A 22,126-nucleotide genomic window follows, 5' to 3' on the forward strand; every position below is an offset into this window, starting at 1 on the left:
ATATATTTATATTTATTTTTATATAAGAGAAATTACATAGTTTGATACCAAAGTTGTGTTGTGTTATTTATTATATATATATATATATATATATATATAGAGAGAGAGAGAGAGAGAGAGAGAGAGAGAGAGAGAGAGAGAGAGAGAGAGAGAGAGAGAGAGAGAGAGAAATACATAATTTTTTTTATTAAAAATAGAATTTATATAGTTTATAACCAAAGTTGTGTTGTGTTATTTATACATATCTTTTTCTCTTTTTGAATAAAAAATGAATATTTTGAAAAAAAAAAAAGTTTCGTTATTTACTTTGAATAAAATTTTTTTATTTATTAATATAAAAAACTTTATTAAACAACAAAAATTAACATCAAAACAGTGAACTCTAATAAACATTAACAAAGGCTATAAGTGCGTTAAATATTTTAGAACCCATAACTTAAAGGTATATATGGAGAATACAATTATAAATCAGGATGTCGTCTATTCAAGAACTCTAACTTTTTCTGATAATACTCCTTTTGCACTGTTAATTGTTCTTGAAGTATATTATTTCTTTGTTTTTCCAATTCTATCATTTGTTTAAAAAATTCATTTTGTTCGTTTCTGAAAGACAATGCCATATCTGTTAATCTTTCAACCTCATTTGGTCTCTCCGGTTCATCTATCGGGCATTGTTCTGCATCCTCAATCTCTTCTTCACATTCTGATTCCACTACATGTGGTGTTTCAAGTTGTGTCGATGTTTGTCCCTCTATTTGTGTCTCATCATCATCATCCTCCTGACAAACTGTGTCAGTTACAAGTGGTTGTAATGTGATTTCTATTTCATCTATGAATGTAAAAAATAATTATTTTAAAAAATTAATAAAATTACTTAAAAAAAAAAAAAAGGTCAATAATTACCATCAAATAATGTAATTGACGAATCCTGCATAGTTTGTAGTAATCCCATGACACCTGTAACAAAATTAAATTGAGATTAATATATATGTTTTTAAATTAAATATCTTTACATAAACAGAATTTTCATGGCGAAAAGTAAGAAACGTAGTAATACATATTAATTACATTTCATTGTCCATTCTTTTCATTAATACAAATGATATTATCATTTTTGTAATATACTTTTACTTACTGGTAGTTTCTTCCCTGCATGGTATACCACATGAAGATGTTGTGGGTTGTTCACTAGTCAACTCAGACTCGGATGGTAGGTCCACCTGGGCATTTTCTAATTCATTTTCTAATGCCTGTTCATGTTCTTCTATAGTACATATAAACAAATTAAAATTTAATTAAAATTAAAGATTGAGAAACTGAATATACAAAATACATGTTAAAGAAATAGTATAGTGTAAATTATTATTTCATTATTCTGATAGAGCATTGAATTTCCAAAAAAATTTATAATTCAATACTAATAAAATTTTTATATTTTCTTCTTTTTGGATTATATCTCATTTCCGAAACAAAAAATCTAAGTTTAGAAGCGTGGCCATTTTTGGGTGTGACACCTGTTTAGCGCTTGCTGATTGGTTTCTTTTTAAATGTAGCCAGCCAATTAACAAGCTGTATCCAGGTCCTCATCCAAAAATGGTCCTGCTTCCAAGCTTACAAGCAAACTTTGTTCAATACATATTAAAATAAAAAATTAAAAAATATTCATATAAAAAAATTATTAACAGGGTATGCTCTGTCTGAATCTTGAAATATAAGTTAAGAATATATTATACTATTCGTTTAATAGCAATCAATTAGATATTTACCTCGAAAATCCATGGTATCTGATGGTACATCAAGTCCCACCACGACAGCATCCCCCATCCTGGCATACAACATCTGTTCGTAGTCAAGCAGTTCAGCCCTATATGCGGGGCCTCCACCAGTTCCTTTTGATAACTGCTTTTCCTTACATACTTTTCTTTTAATATTCTTACGAATATCATTCACCCGCTTCCGACAGGCCCTGACATCTTTCGGAAAACTACCCTCTGCTGACACAGCACGACTAATTTGTTCCCAAATAGCCTTTTTTCTTTGAGGGTTGACAGATTTTGCTTGATATCCGATAATAACATTGTAATGTTCGATGACAACTTCAACTAGAATACAGTTCTGTCGATGACTAAACATCACACTTCGGCCACTTTTCGTCTTTCCAGCTAGTCCAGTAGCCATCGCAAATTTAGATAAAAAAAATGGCGCTAATAAGAATAGTGTCTTCGTTCGAAGTCAGAATAAAGTAATGAACAATTATCACTAACAACTTTTGTTCCAGAACGTTACAGAAATGGGGCGTTATATGAATAGATTACTGAATAATTTAAATAAATTTAGTAACTGTAATTTGATTGCACAATTAGAATTTACTTTATTCCTATTGGTCAAATGTGTATTTTTTTCAAATTGATGTGTCTTTATTTTTATATACATTCTTTTTTAAAATTCGAAACTATTTGTATGTATCAATTGGGGTAACAACGAACATAGCCCTAAAAATAAATTTAACCTAGGAAAACAAATGTATCGACTGTAGAAATATCGTCACAGTTATTGCGCATTGTAACAATTGCCAGTTATCTTCTATCGACTGTAGAAATATAGTGCACGTTATTGCGCACTTTGTAACAACTTACATGTAATCTATATTGATACAAAAAGATGTAACTAGTTTTTTTTTTTTTTTAATATTGATAAATAATGAAGTTTCGACTTGATTACTTATTTCTATTAAAAATAAATCATTTTTAAAATGGGTATATTTTAATGCGCAATAACAATAACAATTAGTTCCGTTATTGGGTGGAGTTTTATGGTTAGAGAGATACATACATACATTTGAAGATGAATCGTTCCAAGAAGTTTTCCATTGGTGAATTACTGATTATCACCTATACAATGGAAAAGTATTTTCCGAAAAAAAGGAAGGGGATATTCACATTGGAACAGGATAAAAGAAATCCAATTTTATCAGAGATGGTGCGACGGGTCAGACGTCTGTCTGGCCATAATAGGACTAGAAAACAGTGCCTGAAGCATTATAATGATCTAATCCGGAGACAATCTAAATTAAGGACCCTAATAAGAAGCTATGTTATGAAATGTAAGTATTTATGTAATAGTTATGTATCAATTTTTTAAATCTATTGTACTTTTTCATTAGTTGTTACTTTGTTTACATAATCTTGAACTTTGTGCACAAATATAATTGCAAATTTTGGATACATTTTATATTTATTGCGGTTTGTGAAACAGTATTAACAATGTAATTGTTTCAGTCTGATGTTGTACTGTGCAATCGATTACCAATATAAATACTATTGTATTTCAATTTTTAACAGTCAAAAATAGAAAAAGGCACCGTTATCTGCGCCCAATAAAATGGAATCCATCCAGTCCAGAAGCTGATTGTGATCCACTACCGACTGTTTTTATGGAGTCTGAGGCTATAATGACAACAGGTATGAATATAGTTACTAAAATGTATAATATTAAGATAACTCATCATTGATATTAACATTTATATGTTCAAATTTTTTACAAAAAGGCAAAAAAAAAAAAGAGGCGACAACGTCGCAGAAGGCCAATGCCCATCATTGATGATGAATCTGACAATGAAGGTAGATTTCATTAACATATATCTTACAAATAAATAAAATTATTCTATTTAATGACTATAATCATATTAATTATAGACATGATTGAAGAAGATACAGACCAAAATGCCATTGAAGATATAATTGTTGAAGAGGAAAATAATAATATGAATCAAGATTCACCAAATAGCGAGCAACAACAAGACAATAATATATGTAGGTTCATATGTCTATTCAGTCACTCCTTTTATGTCATTATTTGTACTAAAATAGAAATTTTGTTTTAGTGAATAATTATTGAAAAGATATATGGATTTCAATCAGCATTGTTCTATTACATAAGTATTCCTGTTATAATTATGTATGTCTTTCAGCTATTCAAGATGAAGGACAGAACCTTGAACAGGAAGAAGAAATGCAATCTAATTCATCCAATGTAACGGAATTTTATGATTGGAATGAGTTCTTTTGTATCATAACAATCTTTAGCATTCACTATTGTGTGGAACAAAAGATGCATGTGCGTGTACACAGTATTATCAAGATGACATGCTTTTAAATAACAACAGAGGTGTAGATAAAACCTTCTAACAAGAGATTAGTCTTTTGTCTGTGTTTCTTGTTAGCATTAGTTAAAACACTATTGATCTTGTAATACTTTACTGAAATGTATTCAAGTCATGACATAACTATTTTTCTATTTCTCATTGGTATAGTGGCTGAAGAGCAAGAAATAACTATAAACAAAAAAGAAATTTTGGATACCCTGCTGGAAGTTGAAAATAATTTGATGAGGACATACATAAAAGTGCAAAACTTAAGAGAAAAATATCAATCCTTTTAATTAGGAACAATAAAGAAAAAAATAATTTCTATTCAGTTTTAAATAAAAAAAAATATTATGATATGAAAATAACTTTTATTTTGGGTTACAATAAATACATATATTTTACAATTTAAAGGTGTGTGTGTGTTTATTTAATCTAAAAAACCCAATATTAATGCTGAGGGGGGAGGTGGATATAAATATAAGAGTTGGGTTAGATCAAAGGGTTTGGTTATATCTTTGAAATACAGAAACTCATGTTTAGATAAGTAGTTCAAAAGTTAATAAAAAAGATATAATTTGTAATACAATTTGGAATGAGATCTTGATGTGCTTTCTTAAATAATATAAACATTGATACAACAAATAATAAAGTAGATATCAAAAAATTGTGTTATTTCAACATTAAATTTTAATCTTACCATTTAACTTAAGATTTATATGTGAGAGAATGTGATAATATGATCACAATTATTATATTCAAATTTTTAAAACATTGTTAGCGATTATCGTAAATATAAATAAATTTTGTGTTTATTGAAAAGCACACATCAAATTTGTAACATTGATAACTGAACAATACAAATTAAAAAGTAATCAATGAGAATTCACATTTATTTCTCATATGCGCTTTAATTTAAGACATTTTTAATAATAAATATGGCGCAAATATATGAATAACGGCGAGATTTATCAATATCACGCCACATCTCGCCTTTGGAAAGTAACGTAGAAATACGACCCCTTTTATGATAAATAATGGCGCACATGTGCGCCTATCGGATGGCGATATGCAGAGCACTTGACGGAGAACTGAACGGCGATCTTGAACAAAGTTTGATAAATCGAGCCCTAAGTGTGAATATAGTGCAAAAAATAAAATGCAACAAATAAATAAAGTGATTGTGTCAAATGAAGTGAATGTGACAACAAATTTAAAAATATATTGTGCAGAATCTGCATAAATTTAATAACAATATAAAAGGTCCGTATATATAAAAAATGCAAAAGAATACAAAGTGGCAATTGCGTTGATCAGACGCAGTTAACAGTGTAGTATACAATTTGCAACATTTGCTATATAACAAATACTAAAAGAGCAGACATCAAAATAAAAATCCTTTTGAAGCAATATAAAGAGTCGGATTAATCCTGTTGGTCGTTAGAAGAACAAGCTTGTCACGCCTAAGTTAGGATTTTCAGGTCAAGCTGGAACGAAATAAGGGACGGATCAAACGGCAGAAAAGGCACCAAATAAAGGTCAACACTTTTACTTTCCCCCGGGATCGGTGATGAGGCGATTCATGTAGGTGTAAGTAAAAGTGTTGACCTTTATTTGGTGCCACAAAGCAGGAAATCAGCTACTGGTCTGTCGGTCAGAGCTGGTGGACGACATAGAAAAGTAATGGCGTATTAACTAGTTATATATTTCTGATGAGGGATGTGGGCGGCCTGGCACGTGGGTAAGGCAGTAATGGGGGGAGGTGTGTAGGGTACGGGGGCAGGGGGTATTGGTCTGTCGGTCAAACCCACAGGTCCTTCTAGTCTGCAGACCTCTCAGCCTGTTACTTGCCAAATTACGCTCCTGAGTTGCGCACGGTCACGCTTCTTGGTTACGTGGAGCCACCTAGTTCTATTGTGATGCTGTTGCATAGAATTGTGTTATCAATTCAAAATCCTAATTTGATTATGAATATGTTATTATCCTAGAGGTTGAGGAGCGCTCATTTTTAATTAGATTTGAATTTAATAAAAATGTAACCTTTTCTAAAGCCAAATCTGTGTCTGTCATTATTTAATGTATGGTAAAAATGAGCTAAGGTTGGAACTAAGCTGAAGTGGGGGGTATTCAGCTAATAGGTATATCTGGGAAGGTAGTTAAAGTGTAAATCCCTTATCACCTGACTCATTAACTTCACTTACCCACCAGTTGCCCTCATCTATCTCCTCCCTAATATCATTCTCACCGTTGCAGTCCCCACCTCCTGTTTCCTATCCTCCCACCCATCTAGATTGTAAGTTTGCACGGGAATAGGGCCCTCAACTTCCCTTGTATTTGTCTGTAAAATGTTGTCACTTATTGTATTGTTTCTCTGTTGTACTTTTATCCTTGTACCCATGGGCAGCGCTGCAGAATCTCTTGGCGCTTTATAAATAAAGAATAATAATATGTGATTGTACAGACACACTGGCACATACATGGCTAGCTAAGTGTGAACAACAATGTACCTGTGTGATAACAGCAACACACATATACATATAAGTACTACCTCAGTGCAACAATGTACCTGTGCCATTGTAAAGAGAGACACACACGCACATATACAGGACTACCCTAGTGTGTACAGAAGTTCACCGGTGTGATTGTACCAAGACACACACATACTGGGCTATTAGCGTGTACAACAATGTACCTGGGTAATTATACAGACACACATATAGGGTTATCTCAGTGTGTACAACAATGTACCTGTGTAATTGTACAGATACAGACACATACATATAGGGCTTTCTCAGTGTATACAGCAAAGTACCTGGGTGATTATACAGATAAAGACACACACATATAGGGTTATCTCAGTGTGTACAACAATGTTCCTATGTAATTGTACAGATACAGACACAAACATATAGGGCTATCTCAGTGTGTGCAACAATGTACCTGTGTAATTGTACAGATACAGACACATACATATAGGGCTATCTCAGTGTGTACAACAATGTACCTGTGTGACTGTACAGATAAAGACACACACACACATATAGGGTTATCTCAGTGTGTACAACAATGCACCAATGTACCTGTGTGATTGTACAGATAAAAACACACATATAGGGCTTTCTCAGTGTGTACAACAATTTACCTGTGTAATTCTACAGCTACAGACACACACACATATAGGGTTACCTCAGTGTACAACAATGTACCTGTGTGATTGTACAGATAAAGACACATACATATAGGGCTATCTCAGTGTGTACAACAATGTAGCAGTGTGAGTGTACAGATAAAGACACCCACACATACAGGGCTATTAGCATGTACAACAATGTACTTTTGTGATTGTACAGATAAAGGCACATACATATGGGGTTATCTCAGTGTGTACAACAATGTACCTGCGTGATTGTACAGATACACACACATACATATAGGGCTATCTCAGTGTGTACAACAATGAACCTGTGTGATTGTACAGATAAAGACACCCACAGATACAGGACTACCCCAATGCATACAACAATGCACCTGTGTGGCTGTACTGACACAAACACATACAAAAGCTATCTCTCAGCTATATTACGAGTTATTGTGCGCTGTGATAACAGCAACACACATACACATATAAGTACTACCTCAGTGCAACAATGTACCTGTGCGATTGTAAAGAGACACACACGCACATATACAGGACTACCCTAGTGTGTACAGAAGTTCACCGGTGTGATTGTACCATGACACACACCACTGGGCTATTAGCGTGTACAACAATGTACCTGGGTAATTATACAGACACACACACATATATAGGGTTATCTCAGTGTGTACAACAATGTACCTGTGTAATTGTACAGATACAGACACATACATATAGGGCTTTCTCAGTGTGTGCAGGAAAGTACCTGGGTGATTATACAGATAAAGAAAGGCACACACACACATATAGGGTGAGTGTACAGATAAAGACACCCACACATACAGGGCTATTAGCATGTACAACAATGTACCTTTGTGATTGTACAGATAAAGGCACATACATATGGGGTTATCTCAGTGTGTACAACAATGTACCTGCGTGGTTGTACAGATACACACACATATAGGGCTATCTCAGTGTGTACAACAATGAACCTGTGTGATTGTACAGATACAGACACATACATATAGGGTTATCTCAGTGTGTACAACAATGTACCTATGTAATTGTACAGATACAGACACATACATATAGGGCTATCTCAGTGTGTACAACAATGTACCTGTGTGATTGTACAGATACACACACATATAGGGCTATCTCAGTGTGTACAACAATTTACCTGTGTGATTCTACAGATACAGACACACATATAGGGTTATCTCAGTGTGTACAACAATGTACCTGTGTAATTGTACAGATAAACCCACATATAGGGTTCTTAGTGTGTACAACAATGTACCTGTGTGATTGTACAGATAAAGACACACACACATATAGGGCTTTCTCAGTGTGAAGTTCACCGGTGTGATTTGAACAGCCAATAGGATTTTAGCAGCTCTAATTCCTATTGGCCGATTCAATTTTTTTTAGCCAATAGGAATTCAAGGGACACCATCTTGAATCGCGTACCTTGCATTGAAGATTCAGTGTACGGCGGCGACCGTATGAAGAGGATGCTCCGCCCCGGATGTCTTCAGGATGGACCCGCACCACGCCGCTGGGATCAAGATAGAAGATGCCATCTGAATGAAGATTGAAACGGCCGCCTGGCTGAAGACTTCTCGCCGCTTGGATGAGGACTTCGCTGACCGGGAAGAAAATTAAAGAGGCCGCCTGGATGAAGATCGTTCAAGTGGGACTTCAAAAACTGTAAGTGGATCTTCGTGGGTTAGTGATAGTTTTTTTTAGTGGGTTTTTTTTTGGTTTGGGCTTGTAAAAGAGCTAAATGCCCTTTTAAGGGCAATGCCCATCCAAATGCCCTTTAAGGGCAATGGGTAGCTTAGGTTTTTTTTAGTTAAGTTTCTTATTTTGGGGGGTTGGTTGGGTGGTAGGTTTTACTGTTGGGGGGGTCTTTGTATTTTTTTTTACAGGTAAAAGAGCTGTTTAACTTAGGGCAATGCCCTACAAAAGGCCATTTTAAGGGCTATTGGTAGTTTATTGTAGGCTACGTTTTTTTATTATTTTGGGTGGGCTGTTTGTTATTTTTTGTATTTAGATACTTTGTAATTTTTAGAGTAGTGTTAGGATTTTTTTAATGTGTACTTTAGTTTAATTTAATTGGTAGTACGTTTAATTTTAGTTTAATAAATTATGTTAGTTTAAACTTATTTTTTTTAATTTGACAGGTATGTTTTAATTTAATTTAAGATAGGGAAATTGCAATTTTAATATAAAGTTAGGGGGCGTTAGGTTTAGGGGTTACTAGTTTAAATTAGTTTATTGCGATGTGGGGGGGCTTTTGGTTTAGGGGTTAATAGTTTAATTTAGTATATTTCGTTGTGGGGGGCTTGCGGTTTAGGGGTTAATAGGTTTATTATAGTGGTGGCGGTGTAGGACTTAATAACTTTAGTATAGTGGGGGTTATGTGGGCAGACATTGGATTAGAGGTTAATTATAATTAAATAGTGTTTGAGATGCGGGAGGGTGGCGGTTTAGGGGTTAATACGTTTATTATAGTGGTGACTATGTCGGGGAGCGGTGGAATAGGGGTTAATAATTTTTCCGTGGCATGATATCGGGAGCGGCAGATTAGGGGTTATTAAATTTAATATAGTGTTTGTGATGAGGGAGGGCCTCGGTTTAGGGGTTAATAGGTAGTTTGTGGGTGTTTAGTGTACTTTCTAACACTTTAGTTATGAGTTTTATGTTACAGATTTGTAGCGTAAAACTCATAACTACTGCTTTTAGATGGCGTTACGGATCTTGTCATTTTAGGCTGTAAAGCTATGGGAATCCCATAAAATAACGTCATTTTTACGAGTGCGGTACTGACGTTGCGTTACAGGCTAAAAGGCTTGCGGTACAGCTATACCAACAAGACTCGTAATGGCTGCGGTGCTGTTTTAACGATGAAAATGCCATATTTTTAGCGTTAAAAGACGAATGCACAACTCGTAATCTAGTGTCAGTGTCCGCAAATTAGTAATACCCTAGAGCAGTCAAGCACTGCATGCCTACAAAACAGTAGATATTTAGTAGTGTGACCCGTTCATATGTTTGCTTGTTTGTTGTTGTTGTTTAAAGTGATGGTAAACTCTCCCCTTTATAAAATCAGATCTGGAATGTAAGCGCTATTTTAGATGAAGTTTAATTCATTAGCTGTAATGAAGATGCAGTATAACTTAGTTATTAATATAGATATGAAATTCAAATACTGCATGCTCCTCCACCCACTTCAAAAGTAAACTTTTCTGTGAGCTAACAGATTGAATTGTTGTCCAATCAGCGCTCTCCCCATATGGCACTTTTGTTGTAGCTAGAGCATTGATTGGAGAGTAATTCAATCATTTAGCTGACAGGAAAATTGACTTTTGAAGTGGGTGGTGTAACGTGGGGTATTTGAATTTCATATCTATATTAATAACTAAGTTATACTGCATCTTCATTGCACATGATGAATAAAACTTCATCTAAAATAGCGCTTACATTCCAGATCTGATTTTATAAAGGGGAGAGTTTACCATCACTTTAAGGTTCTGGGCAGCACTGATAAATTCTGGAATCAGGAACATTTTTATCTAGAAACTGAGGCATCAATCATGGCAGATGGCACTTAAGATCAAGCTTAGAGGAAAATCCATGTGAAAACCACACAAACCAAACCATGGGCAGTCGCTAATCAAAATCTCACATTATGGCAGAAATAAGAAGCAAATAGTAGGGGCATGCCATTTTTCACACCTCAGGCAGTTATATTGTTTTGCATTGCTATTCAAAACGCACCTGGATGTGTCTAGGCCACAAAAATTAATGTCTAATCCTGCAAGAAAAAGTTCTTTATCTGGTTGCTGGATAACGCCCCTGTAGGCAACGAGGGAAACCGAGCCAAGACAGCGGCACACGCAGAAAAAGTATTTACATGTTTTTAATGGCTGTGTTCACGTGAGCACCCAGCAACAACCATTATATATGACTGTAGTATAAAAAGGGAGCAATTGTGCCCTTTCATTTGTTTACATAAAACATTGATTTCCCTAAAAAACTGAATAAGTTACACATTACTTTTATGTGGTTTCCAGTGAAAGGTACAAACTCTTAAATGGTTTTTATGAATTGTACTTTCACAATTGACATTAGCGCAAAATTTAAACAAATCGAACAAATTAAAGGGACATGAAACCAACATTTTTTCTTTCATGATTAAGATAGAGCATACAATTTTTAAAAAGTTTCCAATTTGCTTCTATTATCAAATTTGCTTAATTCTCTTGTTATTCTTTGTTGAAGAGATATCTAGGTAGGTAGCATGCACGTCTGGAGCACTATTTGATAGGAAATAGTGCTGCAATCAAGTGCTCTTACTGATGTATAACATTATTGTAAAACTGCTGCATATAGTGCTGCAGCCACATGAACACTCCCGAACTTACCTTACTGCTTTTCAACAAAGGATAACATGAAAATGAAGAAAATTTGATAATAGAAGAAAATTGGAAAGTTGTTTAAAATTGTATGTTCTGTCTGAATCATGAAAGAAATATTTAGGGTTTATGTCCCTTTAATTAAGGCATTTTATTTTTGTGTTTCCATTTAGCTTGTTCCAAAATTAGACGACATAAAGTGTGATTCATTAATAAACAGTAAGCAAACTACTCCACTTGTTAACTTAACTCCCTCACCTTTACTAACCCTTTAATAAACCGTCAGACACTAACAATATCATATTTTAACTTGTTCTAATTATGGGTAGACTTGATGGGCCTTTTTGGTTCTTATCTACTGTCAAATTCTATGTTTCGAACACTTTTTGGATGATTAAAGGGACACTGAACCCAATTTTTTTCATTCGTGATTCAGATAGAGCATGCAATTTTAAGCAACTTTCTAATTTACTCCTATTATCAAATTTTCTTCATTCTCTTGGTATCTTTATTTGAAATGCAAGAAAGTAAGTTTAGATGCCAGCCCATTTTTGGTGAACAAACTGGGTTGTTCTTGCTGATTGGTGGATAAATTAATCCACCAATAAAAAAGTGCTGTCCACAATCTGAACCAAAAAAAAAGCTTAGATGCCTTCTTTTTCAAAGAAAGGTAGCAAGAGAATAAAGAAAAATTGACAATAGGAGTAAATTAGAAAGTTGCTTAAAATTGCATGCTCTATCTGAATCACAAAAGAAAAAATTTGTGTTCAGTGTCCCTCTAACAAAAAAAACACAAGGTAAACATGAAGTCATGTATACAAGCATGATACAGTCTTTATTGGTGGGTTGTTATTTACATTTAGGGGTCGATTTATCAAGCTGCAGCAGACAGGGACGCACATACGCGCCTCTGTCCGCTGCAGCTCGCCTCTGGCAGGCTGAATTATGCTGCCGGAATTAAGCAATGCACACATCACTATTTTTGCGCTTGTGTGCAATCCCGCCCCCTGCCCGCGCACAGCCAATCACGTGCGGGCTCGAGCTGTCACTCTCTCCAGTCAGACGAGACCGGGGAGATTGAAATTCGCAACCTAAGAGGTGGCAAAAGGTTAGGGAACCAGCGGTCATCTTGTTAAATACGGTCTGCAGGTTCTCTTGTGAGACCCTGCAGTTGTAGGGGGTAGAAGGCTGGCGAAAGCCTTTGATAAATCGAACCCTAAGACTTTGCTCTGCTGCGGATTCTGTAAGTTATAGTCACTAGAGACGTGTATTCGGCTTTGGCAATTTTTCCGATACATGAACAGCTGAATAGATTATTGAATGAAATGGGCAAAAAAATTAATGATTTCTTCACCAAATAGATTTGTTCATTCATTCACGCCGTTTGCCACCAAAAGGGGTGCAGTAATCCTGCCATAGTATTACTATTGATTGCTATTAGGGACTGTCAAACACTAAGGGCTCAATTTATCAAGTCCTACTCTAAACTTCGACTGCAGGTTCGCACAAGAGAACCTGCAGTCAGAATTTATCAAGCAGTAGCCATCAGACCGCTGCTTCTCTGCCCTGTTCACCACCTCTTAGGTGGAGAATTTAAATCTCAATGGTCTCTTCCGAACGGGAAGATTTATAGCTCTTGCCCGCGCGTGATTGGTTGTACAGGCCAGGGGCATGGTTGCACAGGAGTGCTCGTATGCAATGTTAAATGCGGCTATATGCGAAATATGTCCGCCCCTGTCCACCCGTGAAAATTGATTCCTAAATCTTTTAGTCATACAGGCTTGTCCAGTCATGCAGTTGTGTGACTTCTGTGCCTCTGTGAGCTGGTCATTTACTCAAATTCAATCAGTCATTTATAGGTTTTGTCAGCATTAAAAGATAGGTCCTTTTAATTGTTCATATTCTTTAATGGAAGATTTTTGGTAAAATTAAATAGTTGTATGCATTTTCTCTTCCCACTGGAAATAACGGTAACAAATCCAAAACAAAAGCATATAACAATTTAATTTGCCCAAGCCAAACTTTGGGAAAGACCAAAAACAAATCTTTCAGACAAAACAAATGTTTCACCTGCTCACTTCTCTAATGGTCAGCTTCCAGTATTTATTTACATGCTGGAGAATTATATACCCTAGGGATGTAAGCAGGAATGTGAGTCATTCTCTCTGGCAACAATTAGATCTCTTTTTGCTAGAAAGAACATAGCATTAAAGGAACAGTAAACCCAGATAAAAACTTTACAATTTTAAAAACATACCCTATCCTATGTATTGCTTACAAGCAATTTTATTAAGTTATATATAAACTTGTATTATAAACATAATATAGAAAAGGTGCATGAGGCTATTTGCAGCTTAATCTGTTGTTGTTTTTAAATGGTGGAACGGTGAACTCTCTCAGGAAGGATACAGCCGAGTAATAAACAACTTAACCTAGACTCACATTGGGATTTTGTTTTTTTACCCACATGCCTGTGATAATTTTTTTTTTTTTTTTTTTTTTTTAAATATTGTTTTTTATTGAACAATTTTCAAGTTTACAACAACAACAGGTAGGAATAAGAGAAAAAGGGGAAGGGAGGGGGGGGAAAATAAATAAAATTACAAATAGACAAGTAAAATTAAGAACATTATGAAGAAGGGACAAGACGGTATGAGTCATCACAACAATTTTTAGGATTGTAGTAAATCAATTAATTAATTATCAGCCGGGTGGAGGCTAGAAGGGCAATTGACAGCAAGTGCGCTAAGGCGAGTACAAAGAACCTGTGATAATTTTTATCTAGTAAGTAGCTGCCAATGAATAGGGGCTACAATAAATAGTTTTTTTTTTAATTCAATGTTATTTATTAAGGTAATACAGATCATACATACATATACAACTCATGGACAAATTCCAATATACCGAGATAGGGTCCATCAAAGTAGAGCTATTATTAAATAGGTGTCCGTATTAAAAGGGATAGTAAAACCAAATTGTTTCTTTCACGATTCGGATAGAGCATGCAAGTTTAAGCAACTTTTTAATTTACTCCAATTATTAATTTTTCTTCACTCTCTTGCTATCTTTATTTCAAAAGGCAGGAATGAAAGCTTTGGAGCCGGACTATTTTTTGTTCAGTACCCTGGATAGGGATTGCTGATTGGTGCCTGCATTTAGCCATCCAATCAGCAAATGCAACCCAGGTCTCAACCTTAAATGGGCTAGCTCCAAAGCTTTTATTCCTGCTTTTTCAAATAAAGATAGCAAGAGAACGAAGAAAAATTGATAAGTATATTAGAAAGCTGCTTAAAATTGCATGCTCTATTTGAATCATGAAAGAAAAAACAGAATTTATGCTTACCTGATGTGATGTATTGAGTCCACGGATTCATCCATACTTGTGGGATATTCTCCTTCCCAACAGGAAGTGACAGAGAGAGCACCCACAGCAGAGCTGTCTATATAGCTCCTCCCTTATCTCCCCCCCCCCAGTCATTCGACCAAAGGCTAGGAATAAAAAGGAGAAACTATAGGGTGCAGTGGTGACTGAAGTTTTTAAAATAAAAATATACTACCCGTCTTAAACAGACAGGGTGGGCCGTGGACTCGATACATCACAAGAGAAAGAAATTTATCAGGTAAGCATAAATTCTGTTTTCTCTTGTAAGATGTATCGAGTCCACGGATTCATACATACTTGTGGGATACCAATACCAAAGCTTTAGGACACAGATGAAGGGAGGGACAAGACATGTACCTTAAACGGAAGGCACCACTGCTTGTAGAACCTTTCTCCCAAAAATAGCCTCCGAAGAAGCAAAAGTATTGAATTTGTAAAATTTGGAAAAAGTATGAAGCGAAGACCAAGTCGCCGCCTTACAAATGTGTTCCACAGAAGCCTCATTTTTAAAAGCCCATGTGGAAGCCACTGCTCTAGTAGAATGAGCAGTAATTCTTTCAGGAGGCTGCTGGCCAGCAGTCTCATAAGCCATACGGATGATGCTTTTCAGTCAAAAAGAAAGAGAGGTAGCCGTAGCCTTTTGACCTCTCCGCTTACCAGAATAGACAACAAACAATGAAGATGTTTGACGGAAATCTTTGGTTGCTTGTAAGTAGAACTTTAAAGCACGAACCACATCAAGATTGTGCAACAGACGTTCCTTCTTTGAAGAAGGATTAGGACACAGCGAAGGAACAACAATTTCCTGATTGATATTCCTATTAGAAACAACCTTAGGAAGGAATCCAGATTTGGTACGTAAAACCACCTTATCTGCATGGAAAACAAGATAAGGGGAGTCACACTGTAAAGCAGATAACTCAGAAACTCTTTGAGCCGAAGAGATAGCTACTAAAAACAAAACTTTCCAAGATAGAAGCTTAATATCTATGGAATGCATAGGTTCAAACTGAAACCCTTGAAGAACTTTAAGAACCAAGTTTAGGCTCCATGGCGGAGCAACAGGTTTAAATACAGGCTTGATCCTGACCAAGGCCTGACTAAATGCTTGAACGTCTGGAACATCTGCCAGACGTTAGTGTAAAAGAATAAACAAAGCAGATATTTGTCCCTTTAAGGAACTAGCTGATAATCCCTTCTCCAATCCTTCTTGGAGAAAGGACAAAATTCTAGGAATCCTAATCTTACTCCATGAGTAACCCTTGGATTCACACCAAAGATATTTGCGCCAAATCTTATGATAGATTTTCCTGGTGACAGGCTTTCTAGCCTGAATCAGGGTATCAATGACTGACTCAGAGAAACCACGCTTTGATAGAATCAGGCGTTCAATCTCCAAGCAGTCAGACGCAGAGAAATTAGATTTGGATGCTTGAATGGACCTTGGATTAGATGGTCCTGCCTCATTGGCCGAGTTCACGGTGAAATAGATGACATGTCCACCAGGTCTGCATACCAAGTCCTGCGTGGCCACGCAGGCGCTATCAGAATCACCGAAGCTCTCTCCTGCTTGATTCTGGCAACCAGACGTGGGAGGAGAGGAAACGGTGGAAATACATAAGCCAGATTGAAGGACCAGGGCACTGCTAAAGCATCTATCAGTACTGCATGGGGATCCCGGGACCTGGACCCGTAACAAGGAAGTTTGGCGTTCTGTCGGGACGCCATCAGATCCAATTCTGGTGTGCCCCATAGCCGAGTCAGCTGGGCAAATACCTCCGGATGGAGCTCCCACTCCCCCGGATGAAAAGTCTGACGACTTAGGAAATCCTCCTCCCAGTTCTCTACCCCTGGGATATGGATTGCTGAGAGATGGCAAGAGTGATCCTCCGCCCATCAGATTATTTTGGTTACCTCCATCATCGCTAGAGAACTCTGTGTTCCTCCTTGATGATTGATATAGGCTACAGTCGTGATGTTGTAAGACTGAAATCTGATGAATTTTGCCGCAGCTAGCTGAGGCCACGCCTGAAGCGCATTGAATATCGCTCTCAGTTCTAGAATGTTTATCGGGAGGAGAGATTCCTCCCGAGACCATAAGCCCTGTGCTTTCAGGGATTTCCAGACTGCACCCCAGCCTAGCAGGCTGGCATCTGTCATTACTATGAGCCACTCTGGCCTGCGGAAACACATTCCCTGAGACAGGTGGTCCTGAGACAACCACCAGAGAAGAGAATCTCTGGTCTCTTGGTCCAGATGCAGTTGAGGAGATAAATCTGCATAATCCCCATTCCACTGTTTGAGCATGCATAGTTGCAGTGGTCTGAGGTGTAGGCGGGCATAAGGAACTATGTCCATTGCCGCTATCATGAGTCCGATTACCTCCATACACTGAGCCACTGATGGCCGAGGAATGGAATGAAGAGCTCGGCAAGTGATTAAAAGTTTTGATTTTCTGACCTCCGTCAGAAATATTTTCATTTCTACCGAGTCTATCAAAGTCCCTAGGAAGGTAACTCTTGTGAGAGGGACGAGAGAACTCTTTTTTTATGTTCACCTTCCACCCGTGAGATCTCAGAAAAGCCAACAGGATGTCCGTGTGAGACTTGGCTAGCTGGAAAGTCGACACCTGAATTAATATGTCGTCTAGATAAGGCGCCACTGCTATACCCTTAGAAACGCCAAAAAGTGTCCCTAGCACCTTTGTGAAAATTCTGGGAGCCGTGGCCAACCTGAAAGGAAGGGCCACAAACTGGTAATGCCTGTCCAGAAAGGCGAATCTGAGGAATTGATGATGATCTCTGTGAATAGGGATGTGTAGATACGTATCTTTTAAATCCACGTTAGTCATATATTGACCCTCCTGAATCAGAGGAAGAATAGTCCGAATAGTCTCCATCTTGAAAGATGGTACTCTGAGGAATTTGTTTAGAATTTTGAGATCCATGATCGGTCTGAAAGTTCCCTCTTTTTTGGGAACCACAAACAAGTTGGAGTAAAAACCTAGCCCTTGTTACGCTCTTGGAACTGGGTGGATCACTCCCATGGTATGTAGGTCTTCTACACAGCGTAAGAACGCCTCTCTCTTTGTCTGGTTTGCAGACAATTGAGAAATGTGAAATCTCCCCCTGGGGGGGGGGGGGGGGAGTCTTTGAAGTCCAGAAGATATCCTTGGGACACAATTTCTAAAGCCCAGGAATCGTGAAAATCTCTTGCCCAAGCCTGAGCAAAGCGAGAGAGTCTGCCCCCTACTAGATCCGGTCCCGGATCGGGGGCTACCCCTTCATGCTGTCTTAGAGGCAGCAGCAGGCTTCTTGGCCTGTTTACCTTTGTTCCAAGCCTGGTTAGGTCTCCAGACTGACTTGGATTGGAAAGAATTCCCCTCTTGCTATGCTGCAGGGGAAGCTGAAGCGGGACCACTCTTGAAGTTCCGAAAGGAACGAAAATTAATTTGTTTGGTCCTCATCTTATTTGTTTTATCCTGAGGGAGGGCATGGCCTTTCCCTCCAGTGATGTCTGAAATAATTTCTTTCAGTGCAGGCCCGAATAGGGTCTTTCCTTTGAAAGGGATGTTTAAAAGTTTAGATTTTGATGACACATCAGCAGACCAGGACTTAAGCCATAACGCCCTGCGTGCTAAAATGGCAAAACCTGAATTCTTTGCCGCTAATTTAGCCATTTGGAAAGCGGCATCTGTAATGGAGTCTCCACCTGGAGAGCCTCAAACCAGAAAGCAGCTGCAGTAGTTACAGGAACAATGCATGCAATAGGTTGGAGAAGAAAACCTTGATGAACAAAAATTTTCTTTAGGAGACCCTCTAATTTTTTATCCATAGGATCTATGAAAGCACAACTGTCTTTGATAGGTATAGTTGTACGCTTAGCAAGAGTAGAAATAGCTCCCTCCACCTTAGGAACAGTCTGCCAGGAGTCCTGTATGGTGTCAGATATGGGAAACATTTTCTTAAAAACAGGAGGGGGAGCGAACGGAATACCTGGTCTATCCCACTCCTTAGTAACAATAGTCACAATCCTCTTAGGGACTGGAAAAACATCAGTGTAAACAGGAACCTCTAAGTATCTGTCCATTTTACACAATTTCTCTGGGACCACTATAGGGTCACAATCGTCTAGAGTAGCTAATACCTCCTTGAGCAATAAGCGGAGGTGTTCAAGCTTAAATTTAAAGGCCGTCATATCAGAATCTGTCTGAGGGAGCGTCTTTCCTGAATCAGAAATCTCTCCCTCAGATAACAAATCCCTTACCCCTACTTCTACTATAGCGGATACGGCTACTAAAGCGTCAAACGGCTCAGCATTTGTTCTTAACCCAGAGCTGTCACGCTTTCCTTGTAAACCAGGCAGTTTAGAGAAAACTTCTGTGAGGATTTTATTCATAACTGTGGCCATGTCTTGTAAAGTAAATGAATTAGACGCACTAGAGGTACTTGGCGTCACTTGTGCGGGCGTTACTGGTTGTGACACTTGGGGAGAGCTAGATGCTAAACCCTCATTTCCTTCTAACTGAGAATCATCTATTGCAGTATTTTTAAGTGCTAAAATATTCTCTTTATAATTTATAGACATATTAGTGCAAGTGGGACACATTCTAAGAGGGGGTTCCACAATGGCTTCTAAACACATAGAACAAGGATTTTCCTTGGTGTCAGACATGTTAAACAGGCTAGTAATGTAACAAGCAAGCTTGGAAAACACTTTAATCAAAGTAAATAACACTTTAAACAAAAAAGGTACTGTGCCATTAAGAGAAAAAAACTGCACAAACTCTGCAAAACAGTGTAAAAAAGCAGAAAACATAACAAAATTTTTACAGTAGCATCATAAAGCCTTAGTAACTTTGCACCACTATGCAAATAAACAATTAACCCCTTAATGTAAAACCCGGATTGAAAAAAACTTCAAAACCGGTAAAATAACGTTCATCACCTTGCCACAGCTCTGCTGTGGCGCCTACCTGCCCTTTAGGAACGATTTGTGAGGAAAAAAACCTCTTTACAGCCCTCAAATACAGCAGGAATCTCTGGAGAAGTAGCTGGATGCTTCTGAGGTAAATAAACTGTGCAGGCCCTTCAAACCTCACTCGATGTTATGGGGCCTAAAAGAAACACCACAGAGTGTTTCTTAAACTAGCCATGTGGGTTAATAACCCTTAAACAAGCCACAAAGACCCCTTAAAGTCCCTCAAAAAAGGTTATATTTGTAATTAAACCAAAATGTTTTTTCCTATCAGTGTCACCAGTAACTATGAGCCCTTTATGCAAGCTTGGATTCCTCTTTTACTGAATACAGCTTACCTTTCACTCATGGGGATATTGCCAGCCTTTTCTAGAAATAACACAGTCTGTCTAGAAAAAAATAGGCTGAACATACCTTAATGCAGTTTAGCCTGCAAACTGTTCCCCCAACTGAAGTTTTCCTGTACTCTTCAGCCCTTGTGACAACAGCAGTGGATCTTAGTTACAAAATGCTAAGATCATCATCCTCCTTGCAGAAGTCTTCATCCCTTTTCTGCCAGAGAGTAAATAGTACACACCGGTACCATTTAAAATAAAAAACTTTTGCTTGAGAAAATAAAAACTAACATTTTTGTCACCACACTCCCTTTGCCCTTCCTAGCAGTTAAGCAGGCAGAGAGAATGACTGGGGGGGCGGAGCTAAGGGAGGAGCTATATAGACAGCTCTGCTGTGGGTGCTCTCTCTGCCACTTCCTGTTGGGAAGGAGAATATCCCACAAGTATGGATGAATCCGTGGACTCGATACATCTTACAAGAGAAAATGTGGGTTTAGTATCCCTTTAATAACAATAACCTTGTTTTGGTTTTAATTTTTAGAGAGAGAAGAAATAGGAAAAGAGGAAAGGAAGAGGATTGTCAACTGTCGTGTGAATCCCATGGCACAATAAATAGTTTTATATTGCACTTGATGCAGCCTTTGAGCGCTTCTGTCTTTTTATGTTTATAGTTTAACGTGGAATGTACATGGAACATTTGTTATGAGGAGCTGCACTTCTTCCCATTGGTGTGAATATTGAATGATTTCTACCAGACTGCAAGAGGACACGGGCTCAATTGTTCACAACCTCTTGGAAAGTAGATAACACTCTTTTGGGACTTATTCTTACGGATGGTACTTTAAATATCAAATAATTAAGGCATTATTTTGATACAAACTTTTACATTTGATCACTAGAGGGCGGCAGCTTTACATGTAATTTCGTTGTAGTGAAAATTCTATCCATAAAAATCATATAAAAATATTGATCGCACTATAACTAGATGCTATGAGCGCGCACGTCAGTCTCCAGAGGTTGCACATGCTCTGGGAATCTGTCGTGCCATTGTACAGAAATAAAGCGGACAGCCAGTCAAGCTTTCCAAGTGTGCAAGCTTAGGTGGGTGGTAATGGAAGCGTGATTGCGTCATCATGAGGGCCACACGGTAGTTCAGAAAACACGCCCTAATAAGGTGCAGCTTAGGGAGGAGGACTGATGCCGGATGCCTAACGGCTCATACATAGAAATGTAAGTTTTAAAAAAATGATATAAGCAATAATTTTATTTTTTATAGATTACATAATATAACTAGTTAAATAAATTCAAAATATGAAATGTTATTATCAAATTTTACTGGCACTTTAACACTTTTATGTATTTGCACATATCTCAGTGGGTTGCACTTTTTTTACAAGAAGAATTGTGGCTCTGAAAAAAACAAAATGCGGATTATAGCCACCTGATTTGTTACAAAACGATGTGCACAAATCTATAGCATATGGTATGCTCTGTAGAGTATCATAAGCAGTATAGATAATTTCTCCACATTAAAGTCAAAATAAAACATGATAGAGCATGCAGTTTTAAACAAGTTTCCAAATTAATTCTATTGCTTTGTTATCTTGGTATCGTCATGCAGCCATGGCAATGACCGAGGAGTGGAGGCGGCAGAACAAGGGAGCGGAGGCGGCAGTATGATATAGCCTCCCCCCAAGGGTACCTCCGGGACCCTAAGCCAGCTTGGAG

At 37.4% G+C, this 22,126-nt stretch overlaps 1 long non-coding RNA gene across 1 annotated transcript; it reads right to left on the minus strand.

The window, feature by feature from the left end:
- Positions 1-719: 719 nt before the first annotated feature.
- On the minus strand, positions 720-1,499 carry LOC128643136 (uncharacterized). The gene is made up of 3 exons (XR_008399775.1): positions 1,136-1,499; positions 904-957; positions 720-829 (listed from the first exon to the last, which is right to left on the minus strand). It is a non-coding gene; the product is annotated as an uncharacterized LOC128643136 (long non-coding RNA).
- Positions 1,500-22,126: the final 20,627 nt, after the last annotated feature.

Source organism: Bombina bombina, chromosome 12 (assembly GCF_027579735.1).
Source record: "Bombina bombina isolate aBomBom1 chromosome 12, aBomBom1.pri, whole genome shotgun sequence".
NCBI lineage: Eukaryota > Metazoa > Chordata > Amphibia > Anura > Bombinatoridae > Bombina > Bombina bombina.